At 41.3% G+C, this 13,317-nt stretch overlaps 1 protein-coding gene across 5 annotated transcripts in view; it reads left to right on the forward strand.

The window, feature by feature from the left end:
* The first annotated feature begins 1,787 nt into the window (after positions 1-1,787).
* LOC117757221 (uncharacterized protein KIAA0355-like) overlaps positions 1,788-13,317 on the forward strand; it is a 34,274-nt gene continuing 22,744 nt past the window's right edge. The window contains exon 1 of one of the 5 annotated variants that reach the window (XM_034578158.1): positions 1,788-1,868. The gene's annotated coding sequence lies outside the window, so the exon portion shown is untranslated. Of the gene's footprint in view, positions 2,154-6,895; positions 7,095-13,317 lie in introns of those variants that run through there. The other 4 variants (XM_034578129.1, XM_034578169.1, XM_034578147.1 and 1 more) reach the window with 4 other exon arrangements.

Genomic DNA, 13,317 nt, shown 5'->3' on the forward strand with positions numbered 1-13,317 from the left:
CCCAAAGCACACCTCCAAATTATGCAAGAACTATTTAGGGAAGAAGCAGGCAGCTGGTATGCTGTCTGTAATGGAGTGGCCAGCGCAGTCACCAGATCTCAACCCCATTGAGCTGTTGTGGGAGCAGCTTGACCGTATGGTACGCAAGAAGTGCCCATCAAGCCAATCCAACTTGTGGGAGGTGCTTCAGGAAGCGTGGGGTGAAATTTCTACCGATTACCTCAACAAATTAACAGCTAGAATGCCAAAGGTCTGCAATGCTGTAATTGCTGCAAATGGAGCATTCTTTGACGAAAGCAAAGTTTGAAGAACAAAATTAATATTTCAAATAAAAATCATTATTTCTAACCTTGTCAATGTCTTGACTATATTTTCTATTCATTTTGCAACTCATTTGATAAATAAAAGTGTGAGTTTTCATGGAAAACACGAAATTGTCTGGGTGACCCCAAACTTTTGAACGGTAGTGTAACTGTTTTTCATCATTAATCCATTAATATTTAATCAGAGGGATGTCGTGAAACATACAAAAGGGAAAAAGAACAAAATACATAAGAATTTAATGCTATATATACTTTGAGATACAAAGACAAAACTCTGGATAGTGAAAACAGAAAATCCCTCCAGTGATGCATGCTGTATAACTCGCTGCTATATTTTGTGCACATCATATTCTATGTGCAAGCCCATAATGAGAGAAGTTACCATAGACTCAGGTCATCTGAAGCAGCTTTCTCTGACTTTCTACCATTAATGTGACTGGCAGGAAGTGTAAGCTGTTTCTTTTAGAAACATCCTGGTCTTTGTGGGATCAAGAAAACTTTTCAGTCAGAGGTAGTGATGATGTCATTCAACTCTTTGTGCAAATCAACGCCCCCTATCGGCCATTTATCAAAATATGGAGCACAGGGTGTAATATTCTTTATCACACAGCAGAGGGCGACACAGCTTTAGCCTGAGACAGAAAATGAAATCTGTAACAATAACAAACTGTGTAAGAGATTTGACCAGAGATGGAAATCACCATAAAATTACCTGAATGGAACCAACAAATAAATGATGAAGATATTACTTACATGCAGCTCATATATTTTCTGTGAGTGCAATTTCACATCACGAGCAGGACAGTGATGAGTGTAGGACAAGCAAACCCAAGTAGATACTGTCTGATTACTTATACAACATATTGCAAGTACATATATTAAAAGACCTGCTTCCAATGACTAACACGTGTGTTTTATCAATTTTACCTTTGCACTGGATCAACTTGTATGCCGATATCAAAGACTCATAAAGCTTGTTTTTTTGAAGATAACTTAATGACTTTAACACCAAACACTGACATAAATCATAACTTCATACAGATTCATAAAGATTAATTTAAGAGTTATTAACCACCAAATAAATGTCTCAAATATGAAAACCATTTATGTTTTATTTTTTGAGGATTAAAGGGTTCCTATAATAATAATAATAAATATTAAAACACAAATATATATATATATATTAAATACTAATACTAATATTATATTATATTATATTATATTATATTAAACAAATAAATTTGGATGTATTTATGGTTCCATTTAACTTGAATATGTTTTTTTTCGTAAAATCATGCAACAATTAAATCAAATAAACACGGTGTTAAAACCAAATATAAGGTCTTAGTATTATAAAGTCTTAATATTAAAGAGAAGCTGGCGCGTTGTTGTTTTTGACAAGTTCTTCACATATAAAAACAGTGAGTAGACGACGCCCAGCTTCCGTTTGTGTGGGGGGTTTATTGTGAAGGTCTCAGCGGAAGTGTCGGTGCGCAGTGCCGGACGCAGGGGATTCGCTGTCAGGAGGGTGGATGCCTGAAGCTGGTGAGCGATGCGCTGATTAACTGAACGTGTACTAACATTTTCCTTCAGTTTTCACGGACGCTGCTCGGTTTTCTCTCGGTTACCGGGCCCCTCGCCGCTGTTAGCCCGCACCGGAGCAGCTCCGGGCCGCTCACTCCAGCTTGTGCTCTCCGCCAGCGCTCACAACCGTGTCGCAGAGAGCTAGCTGTGAAGCTAAGGCTAGCTCACACTGCTATGTGGGTAGCTAGCCTGCTTAGAACCGAGGAATCACTGCTGCGCCCATCATCGGACGGACCACACTCTGACGTGATTATTACTCATTTTCCTTCGTTATTTAATCTGAGAGCCACATAGACAAGTGGCTACATGTTTTCAAAGATAGTCCGACATGCATGAGACATTTTTATGCCGTTACATGTCAGTATGTTGGAGTGCAGAGCCTGTGTGTGGTGTGGTGATGAAACGCTCCTATGGAGGCTAGCGGAGAAGGAGCAGCACTTGGCGGTATCGTCTATTTCTGCTCTCGTTGTCTGTCACCGGCTTGTGTCTGTGGGCGCTGCTTCAGATACAATCCACACCTTTTGTCAGTGGGCAGCAGTGTCGGTGCAGGTGACGGAGGACGTTCGTGGGCTACGAGCAGCGACCTGGTATGTCCGATAACGGAGCTGGGCGTTCTTGGTTTTTCAAGTTGCACGGCTGCAGTCCGTAATCGCTACGGCACAAAAATGGAGTGTGGGTTCATGTTAGCGACAGAGACGTGGTTTGCAGATGTCATGGCAGTGGGACTTATGGCTGTGGTTGGACTGCCAGCAATGGGAGGATGTTTCGGTGTTAGCTTGATAGCCAACAGGCGAGTGTCTGGCTGTCTGTGGCCGGCGGGCGAGCCTCGAAGTCAGGGGCGCAGCGGAGCCTGGATAACGGGGTGTCTTCCGTCCGTGTCACTCGCTTCTCTTACGTTTGACGTGGTTTTCAACGCAGATGCCGGTGCAGCCTCACCGGCGACACCGCATTTAGAGCATTAAAAGGCCGTATTAATAGCTGCGACATAATGCTCCCATGACTCGGGCCATGTCATCCCGGAGAGTTTCGATGAAACCGGCTAACTGCGCTTGTGTGGATCCTGTTACGCCTTCCTGCTAAAGAGTGATCGGACAGTAAAATAATCCCTGTTCTAGCCCACTAATTAATGTTCTACCTTTATTTAAAGTTGTAATGTCAAGTAGCTAACATCGTCGTGTTATTGCATTAATAGTCAGTCACCGTGGAGCAGTTGTGTAATGTTTGATTGGGCATACAGAGTAGTAAAGCTGCCATAGAGGTGTTATTATATTATATCTAATACCATGGATCTGGTGATTCACTCCTTGGCTCATCAACCCCCATACATTGGTTGTGAAGCACCACACACAGCAGTGGGTCACACAGCCACGGTGATGTTGGAGCTTTCCTTTATCTGGCTCTACAGTGCACGGGAGGGATATCTAGAAGTGCATTAATAAATAACGTTGCCCCACTTCTCGAGAGGGGTGTAGGCATCTACAGTCTAGCCAGAGGTTTGTCTTTTGACATCCTGTGTAATGTGCTCCCTGTTCAGCTGGTGAGTAGAAAGTGGATCATTTTTTTGTTTGGTCATCAATAAGGAGATAGCTCACAGTCACAGGCAGGGATTGTGTGAGGGGGAAAAAAATATCCAGGGCTGCAGTGTTTGTCATAAACAGCTGATCTGAGAGCAGATCGAAATCTGAAAGTCAGCTTCCATTGTCCTTATCATATTTGATGGATCAAAAAGATGGATCTATTGTTAACAGCGTTGATATATTTAATGATAAACTATTACCTTTTTTTATAGGAAGTTGTTTGTGATGTTTTCATATCAGTTTGTATGTTCCTTATGACTGATGTTAAAATCTAAATCAAGAGGGATTTTTCAGACGTAGAAATTGACAACCACGTTACTGCTTTCCTGTTGAGTTTTGCAGGCTCACACTGCTTTCATTGAAACCGCCCTAAACCTACTAAACGTGTGTTGCCATCTGCGACAGCTGTGTCACTCTGGAAATTCATGTAGTGCTCAGCAAGGTACTCTAACTCTGTTTAAACTCAGTCTCTTCAATAGCTTATTGTGCCTCAATGGTCATCACAGTTGGCAGACTGGTACTAAGGCTCCAGTTGTTTTTCTTTCTTTTTCTCTCTGTTGTCAGTGTTTGTCCACATGTGATATGACCAGGAGTGACATTTTTCCTTAGTCTAACACTGAATCCGGATGCATGTGTGAGGAAGTCGACCTGCAGTCACAAGATTACTGTTTGCGCTCGCCTCGGGTGGAGTACACAGCCTGCGCTCTGCTGGCTCTACTCGATCTCCAATGTCTTGAAACATATTTCCTTCTACAAAGAAGCTTTCTAGTGTTTCTCTTGCTGCACAGTTGTAGACAACTCAGATCAGTGTCACACAGGAGCCACCACTGGGGGAAGGGATCAGTTGGCCCAGACGGCCGTGGTATTATTAGAACCTGGGAATTTAAATGTTTTGTGTATTGATTTTTTTTAACTTTCTTCTCTCGTATTGGGCCAGGCAGATGGTTTTAAGTCAACACTTATTTGTGGGGTATCCACCGTCTACACCGGAAGCCCCAAAATATGGGCCTTTGCCCCCAGAGGCTAATTCATCGTCAGTTGATAGCTCTGAGATTGCCCCACAAAAAGTATAGGCTGTGACAATCCAATAAATGGATCATAGAACAATAACTTCAACTCAGGAGGAGAATTGGGTGACGCAGATTGAATACAAAAATTATTTACAAAATCAACAACTTAGACCTAGATACTGACTTAAGAAATAAACAGTATTGCTGTGTGATCGTAATGCTATGATGTCCATCTCTGTCCTACCAGTTACAATCATAGTATGGTTTGGATGCAGCTCCACCATTGTGTGTTAGGTAATAAACACGTTTGGCAGCTCATGCCTGAGAGATATGCAGGCTTGTGTGTTTTGCGTTTCTATTGTGTGACAGGATTTTCATTTGGATGCACAGAACTAACACTATTTACACCGGTGTGAGGCGGGAGGCGAGGGTCTGTATTTTCTCTTATCCTGAGATGTTTCAGCTCCACATGTTTCAGCAGAGCTTATTTTGCACACCTCAATCAAAGTTTGCCTGATTTCTAAGCAGAACTGAACAAGATGCCATTCCTCATCTGAAGGGAAATAGCCAGTGGGTTACCGATATGGGGGGAGAGGGCTTGTGTTGTGGCATGGGAAATCTAACCTTTGTTTCCTGGGAAACCAGTTTAGTCTTGGCTTTTAGTCAGTTATTTGCCCCTCAGTCAAATGTTCCCAACGCATGGATGCTTGAGATGATCAAAAGAACAAGAATCAAGGCTAACATGAAACTCTTGAGTAATGTGATGCCTAATCCTTGCAAGAAATATTTTTCTTGTGCTTTTCCATGATCAGGTCAGACACCAGGGTCAGCTACTAAACAGCATGGAATAGTGGAACTAATGCACCACCCAGATATATGTGGGTTAGGGGTATGTCCTGCCGGTTAACATATTTGAAACATACTCTCTTAAAGCCACCCCTGGTAAAGGAGACTTCTCTTTTGTTTCAGTGCAGTAGGTTGTTGTTTTGTTTGACTCATAATAACTTTCTAAGTTGCTACACTTCTTGGCGTATATGGCTCGATTTTTATTGCGGAAATCCACAGCAACAGTTCTGCTATTTGTGTGACCAAGCCTGACTGTCTGACCTCTGTGGCACCTCTATATCCTGCCTCATTGTGCCGAAAGTGGAGAAAGAATATATTCTCACTTTTGTCCTCGCTAAAAATACAGCGCCCTGGTGGCTGGCATGCAGCACAACCTGCAGCCTCAGTGTACAGCCTGCTCGATATAGGCTGAGGGAAGCTTTTTCATCCCCACAGGTTGCCACTAGCCTTTCATGAATGGAACTGACATCAGAGCCTTTCATCACCGCTCTCACTTGTTGAAAGCCACCAGTTGGGTACACTCTCTGTTGTTCACCGCTATTCTGGAGAGGATACCTGAGCTAATTTTGTTTGCTTACTGTCAAGCACTGAAAGGCATACTTTGTGCCACAGGCTCTGATTAGATCAAATTAGATGGGGCTTTTTTTAATTAACTAATGTGTGCATTTGGGAATAATTTTCATCTTGATTCCCTACAGTGAAACTTGATAGACTTGATTTTAGATTAATTAGTACAGTTGTTCTGGTACTTGGTATTGGCAGATATGCAAAGTCCAGATATTGGAATTGGCATTTGCATCAGTAAGGGATAAATGGTATCGGAACATTAATAAATTACATTGATGAGTAAATTCAATGTTTCTTTTGTTTCTGTGGTTGTTAGAGCACATTATCTGATGAAGACAAAGACACATGTTGAAATGTGTGTTTGCATATGTGAGACAGACCTGTGGGGCCCTCAAGTATGTCCTTTGTTAGAGTGGCCTGTCTGCTATTTATATTGGAGCCATAAGCTACTTACAGTGTCTCTTATGACAGCACAGGTCAGCCTAATATTATCCAGCCCGGTCACCAACTGTATCAGCCTCTTGACTGATATGACTATTAGGTTTTGTCCTAACTTAACTCAACAGTGGTTTGCTTGAGCAGCAGGACAAGTTTTACTACTTCTTTAGAAAGTGCAGACTCTTCCAAGAACTGGCAACGATTTTACAGAAAAAAGTGAATATGAACAGCTTTTTTTTAATGATAACTGTATCAGAGTAATGTATTTTTAGTTTCAAACCCTCAGAACAAAAGTGGGACAAAACCAGGATTAGTTGTGTGAACAAAACCAAACATTACCCCCTAAACCACCCAAAACCTGCAGCTGCCTGCAAAATATTTCCCGGAGAATTGTATTGATGACGGAAAATCTATTCTTGCAGTTAATATTAAATCACAGCCAAGGCCTTTATTTTTCTCCTCCTTCCACAAAGTCATGCAGCTGCATGTGTGAGAGTTTTTTTCGGCCTGGTGGTATGAGGAGACCAGTGGCTGCCACAATACTCTCCTTGTGTTCTGTGGGCAAGAGGAGCCTGGCTCAGCTCCTGTCACACAGTTGCTCATGGCACTTGTCCTGTCATTTGGACTGACCTCCTCGACCTGTCTGCTGATTCTCAGACTTCTCTGCAGCTTATCTCCTCCGCGGAATGTCTTCAGGAGCCTCTCCTATCAAATACATACTGAACAACGTTGTTTTTACAAGTTGGATGGTAAATGTATCTGTCTTTCTGTCCAGCTGTTGCAAAAAAGCAGGTCAGGAATATTTATGTATTAATTTTCCTGACCTGCTTTTCTGCATTTGAACTCACATTAAGAGGGTTCTGGGGAAATGCATTCCTTTGCTTCATTGGCAACAGATGTAGAGGAGAGCATTTTTTTTTCTTCTTCTTTGAGCTGAACCTTTTGGAGTGTCTAAAAACAGTGCAGCGTGGACCGTAGGGCAGCTGTTTTGCCCATGGAGGCTGAAATAGACTTCATGAGCGAGCTAATGTCAGGCCTGTGGCTGGAGCGTCGCAGGGTCCCACGTTTGCCTCACAGTGGCAGATGGATAAGGAGCTGTCAGCATGGGTAACAGCTGCCCCATCCATGGCCATTAAGCTACCTTAGCTTGGATGTGACAGCCACACAAAGATGGCGGCTGATCCAAAAGTAACCGCTATTGGTGGCAGTGCTGTTCAAGTTACAGAAGTGGGCTTGTAACCGGAGGGATGGCTGGTTGAGTTTTATCAAAGCTGTTGTGGAATCTGTTTGTAGAAAGTGAATAAAATAAAAGACGAGTTCTTCTCAAAAACAGATGTGGAGGTGCCTTAGAGCTATGGCACTCGTATGCCTGAGTGGTGATGCTCAGAACCGATAGTAGAAGGGTACAGATGTACCGGGCCCCCTCCCAGGTGTAAATGTGTGTCACAGTATGAATGCAAAACAGTTTGTTGAGGAAAGATGCATGTTAGTTTAGTAAAGTTTCTCAGGATTAAAAGGGAATTTAGTTTTATTTTTGGGGGGGTTAGAAGATTTAGTCCTAATGTTACTGAAAAGTACAGTCAAATTTCATGCGAGTAACTGTAATGCTACCACTGTAAGAAAGGTCCTCTTGTTGTCTGTTGCTTGCGGGTTAGGGTTAGTTCCAATTATTTGCTCCGAGGTTTGCAGGTAAATCCTAATCCCTATTGTGATTTACTACCCATACTCAGTGGCATACTTGGCCTGACGTTTTTGTTACTGGCGACAGGGAGCTTGCTCCAGGAAACCTAAACCCCCTTCCTGTTGCAGTGTAACAGCTGGCATGTACGGTGAGTGGGGAAGTAGAGCTAACATTAGCCCTGAGCTGCCCCTACTGAAGGAAGGACATTAAAGTGGGCTGGCACATCTCCAGTGCATCCGGAGGGACTCTCTTATCACATGTGTTTGTTTGGGTGCAACCTCTAATACAGTATGCCCTGCAACAGGAGGCTGGCAGCCAATAGAGTTACCCCAAGAAGCTTGCAGGCCTCATTAATATTGATGCCAAGTCTGCTTCTCTTGGAATAACCTTTGTTTACGGAGCATTATAGCCAGGAAGGAAACGTTGACCACTAACGCACTCTAATAACCCCACAGAGATAAATTATATCTGCCTGAAACAACCATGTAGACAACCATGTGAAAGTAGCCCACAAATGTCTCTACAAAAAATCTTTTTTTGTTGTTCAGGCTGAATGAACTGTGACTCACCTAATCGGTTCCAACTTCTGTTCCCTCTGAGAAGAGTGGAGCCATAAACTACATAAAACCATTGCAAGCTTTTCACCCTCAAAAAGTCAAACTCCACAGAACTAAAGCCACATGCCATGTTTCAGTAGCAGACTACATACTTATACCATACAGTATATCCTGTTTCATGAGGTTCTTTCAGTTAATTTATATAAAAATCCATTTAATTTAGCTTGTTTTACAGTTGATGCAGATGTCAAACTGTGAACACCACTGTTAATTAAAACTAACAAAAAGAAAATGTTTTCTCAGACTCAGTTAAGTGGACCAGCAACAGCTAATGAGGCTTGTCATAAATCTGACATGCAACCAGTCAACAGATAGTTCAAATAGTCTGAGCTACAGTACCTTTTTCCCAGAATGCCTTGCGAATCACCAGCAGGCCTGGAGAGAGACCCACAAATGTAGTATTTTCTCCATTAATAAGGATTTAAGAATTACGATAATTGTAATATTAATGTCGCATTTATTTAGCCTAGGATACTAAAACGAATACCAAAGCAGGAACTTTTTGGCAATGTGTGCTAAAAATCGACAAAGAGCTGGCAACCAACGCATTTCTGACCATATGATTCTTCTTCTTTGGGTCTCGCTTTGTGCTGGATTTTCTGAACCGCAATGTTCTGATCTCAACAAGTCCAGGCAAATTACTGAGTAGACACCAATCATAGGCTGCAAGCATTGATTTACATTTTTATGTTGTCATCACGTAGACGTCTCACAGAAGGTATTTAACAGTACAGTGGAAACCGCTTATAGTGATCACAGATATAATGATTGACCGTTTATATGGATTAAAAAGCTTGTGACACTTATTTTGATACAAAATATAAATACATTTTCTTCAAACCTATAAAATAAAAATTAAACAATACTATTTTGTATTTTAAATACATCTATTATCAATACTGCCCATCCCTGCTCACAGTGATATTATTTCCAGCTGTGATCAGATCCACTTTTTAACTCAAATGTCCGGACAAAGGGGTCCGGACTTTGTGCGGAGTTTGCCTTAAGCATATGAGGAACACAGAAGGAGATTGTCTGGGTCAGACGTGTTCACAATGACAGGAAAAACACTGGAGCGTTCAGGTGAGGGATGGCGTCTGATAGAACATCCAGGAGGGAGGACATTACGCATGAATTCAACAGTGGAGATCACATGTTTTTGTGTACAGCACATTGACACCAGTGTATGCCTTTATCAACAAAAGCTCTTGAATCATGTTGTTTTTTCCATGTTTACATTTTCGTCTGTGTCTTCTACACATATGGGACCTTTTTTTCATCTTGAGATGTCTATATTCTTTTAGTTTTTTATAGTTGTTGGCCGTTGCGTGTAAGAAACATCAAAAAGCCCACTAGTCCGCAATGAATCCTGCAGAGAATCTCTTGCTGTATTCTCACATGGGCTAATCCAGAGTTTTTACTTGGGGGCTGGCAGGAAAGCTACGGACATTGTCTGGAGGCTTGACTCGGACATTTATTTCACATGATTATTCAAATTCGATCAGATTTCATTGCATGTTCAAAAGCAGCTATAGAAATACAAAAATAGATGATTAAATATGACTATTTAAATAAAGTAATACAAATTAAAATAATATGGATAATATCAAGTTTTAGACCAGCACAAAGTTCGCTAATTTGGTTTCATATTGTGGTTTCACTGACCTGTTGAGTCTTCTCCAAACACTTTGATGCACTCACTGTGTTACTGTACCCGTCTCCTCCCTGTTATTTAGCCCAGCAGTGTGCAAGTGTGAGAACCTCAGTGGTGCTAACCCCAGGCTAGCTAAGCTCAGGTTTCCTGTTTACCTCGCACAAACTATTAACCGTGTCAGCTAACAAGCATTGTGGGCCACCTGGCAGGTTCTCACTGTGGCTTTAATCCCTGGGATTTAGAGAACTGCACCATTGCACTAGTTAGCTCAAACGGACTGAGTAACAAGTGGACAGTTTGTACGTGCTTTTCACACTATCACATGCTCCCTAAAGGAAAACTTTACTCTTGTTGAGCTGGCAATGTTTTGTCCCTTGAATGTGGCTGCCCAGTTTGTTAGTTGATGGTGTTTTTAGTTAACAGTGCAGAAAATAACAAATTTCATCACCTGATTGTTGCCATAAGACTATGTATGGAAATGTTCTCACTAGGTAATAAACTCATGACACCAGGATGCCTGATTGCACAGGACATTTACAAGGAAATACTTGTGTCAGCTCAAAATCTGCACAGCTCTTACTTTGATCTTTAATATTAGATTTCATTGCAGATAGGGTAGTGCATTTATAGGTGTGTGTTTGTGTCTGTGTATGTGTTACCTCCAGATGCTGCACATGATCTACATAATGCCACTATGGTTGTAATACTCCACATGTCTTGATATTGCTTATTCCGAGTATAACCCTATTCAACCCTATTATCTTTTGTTGAACCCTTGAGCAAGATAAATTCCCAGTAACTCTTGTATAAATGTGTATTTACACCTCTGTACCCTTGAGCACATCTTTCCATAGTAACTTTTTGGACTGTCCTGTAATGTAAGGGTTAAGCCTTTTTTGAAGCACGCCCCTTGATGAGGTCGCTAGTTTCCCTCAGCTCTGTCTCTCCACTCAGTGTTTTGGGACAGATGAGGATGGGATGATTTTTTTTCTGGGCGTACCCCTCTGTTTGTGAAAGGAAGTGAGGTTTGAAGGTCAGGACAATGTTGCTGGGATTGCGTAATGGAAGTTCTGGTTGTGAGGCCTCCACGCAGCTGCTTTGCGTACAATGTCAGCCGGCTGGATGGGGTTATCTAGTTGGGCACAATGTTTTTTTTCCCACAAGTTGCTGTTCCTGACTCATCCCAAAACACAGAAGCTTTCAGCATGGTGCTACAAGATAACACAGTGTGAATGTGCCGTAGAATGATAGTCCTGCTGTGTATGGAGCTGGTTATCTAACATATTAGTCTGCCATGTTGATGTTTGTTGCCCTGTTGAGTTTAATATAATCAGGAGTCTTTATCACCTTCAGTACAAACTAGCACGCTACATGTTGCAAAGGAGCAGGTTTGGTGATACATTCTTTACAACTACAAGCCGCCAGTATAACATAACATTTTGAATATTAAATCCCTCAAAAAATGTTTTTATCTTTAGATAATTCAATATTATTCATGGCTTCCAATGTATAGCTGTTTTCTGACATAAACTCCAGGAAATGTCCGGAAGTTTGCCTTTCACATATGAACAACGCAGCAGGAGATTGTCTGGGTCAGATGCGTCACAACAACAGGAAAATGTCTAGAGGGTTCAACTGAGGAGTAACATCTAGGTAGACAATGAAGGTGGCAGGACATAATGTTATCGACAAAAGCTCCTGAATCTTCTTGTCTTTCCAAGGCGACATCCTAATTTGCGTCTTCTACTTTATGGCACCTCTTTTTCATCTTCCTCTGTCATCTGTATTATTTCAATTTTAACAATTGAAAAAATTTTAAATTTTCTTGTTACAAATACAGTATCTACACAAACAACTCGCTTGCTGGACAATCTCCTGCTGTATTCTCACATGGGCTCACTTGGACATTTTCTGGATATTTTACTAGGGGGCTGATAGGTAAAATTTAAACAATTTCATGAGCAAATGACTTGGGCATTGGCGTTCGCACAAATAGCCCCTCTGGAAAGTTTCAGGAAAATGTTCATTGCATGTCTGAAAGTGGCTAATGTTTCTTTTGGATGGATGGAAATTAAAAAAGACCACCAGCAAATTACTTTCTGGCAAAGTTTTTATTTCAAGTTCCTTTTAGCTTTATTGTCAGATGTTTGTATTGTTGCATGTTGCAATCAGTCATTTGCAGGTCATGTTTAGTATACCATGTTTTTGTTGTAACTATCATGTCACTGCCATCGCTTTACACGTGTCTTTGTGAAATGTGCAGTCACAAGTTAACCTTTCGCTGTCTTTGAGCTAGGTTACTTTTAGCTGTATTAAGAGATAAGTGAGAGGCCAAATTCCCTTTGATTGTGACAATGTAAAATATTGTATTCATAATCCAGCGAAAAGGCCAAAGGGAGAAGGACAAATCACATAAAGTTTGGGTATTGAATGAGAGCATTGTGACTCCTACTATGTGCAGCGCAACAGAGTCTGCAGTGTCTTCCAACAATGGCTTCTTCCAGGAATTTCTCTGTGCAGCTGTGTTCTGCTAAACCAGACACTGCCAGAGATTCTTTTCAGAGAAGCGCTCTGTGAGGTATGGTGTTAGTAATCGTCTAGAAATGTGCAACTTTAAACCGCAGCTCTTTACCAAACTGTAGATGATATTACCACCAAGTTTTTGAGAAATGTAGCTGGAATCATCCTCTTCCAATCAGAACAGGAAAATAGCAGGTTTTTATCTGTCATGACAACAGATTATAAATCCAAAAACATCACAGATTTATGGTGGTTTTGGTTAAAAGTTGTCACAAGCACAACCATTTAATGTAGACTAAAACTGTATTTTAGTCTATGCTATACATAATTCACTAATGAGTTTCTCCTTTTTAAACAGTTTAATACAGATGTGACCTCAAATAATGTTGAACAACTCTTTCTTTCAAGGGAAACAGAATCAAGACAATCATGTAATACATAGGGCCTATAAGGTTTCTACATTCATTTTAAGTGTGAATTGCAGAATGTTAAGTAAGGAA

Source organism: Hippoglossus hippoglossus, chromosome 3, assembly GCF_009819705.1.
Source record: "Hippoglossus hippoglossus isolate fHipHip1 chromosome 3, fHipHip1.pri, whole genome shotgun sequence".
Taxonomy (NCBI): Eukaryota; Metazoa; Chordata; class Actinopteri; order Pleuronectiformes; family Pleuronectidae; genus Hippoglossus; species Hippoglossus hippoglossus.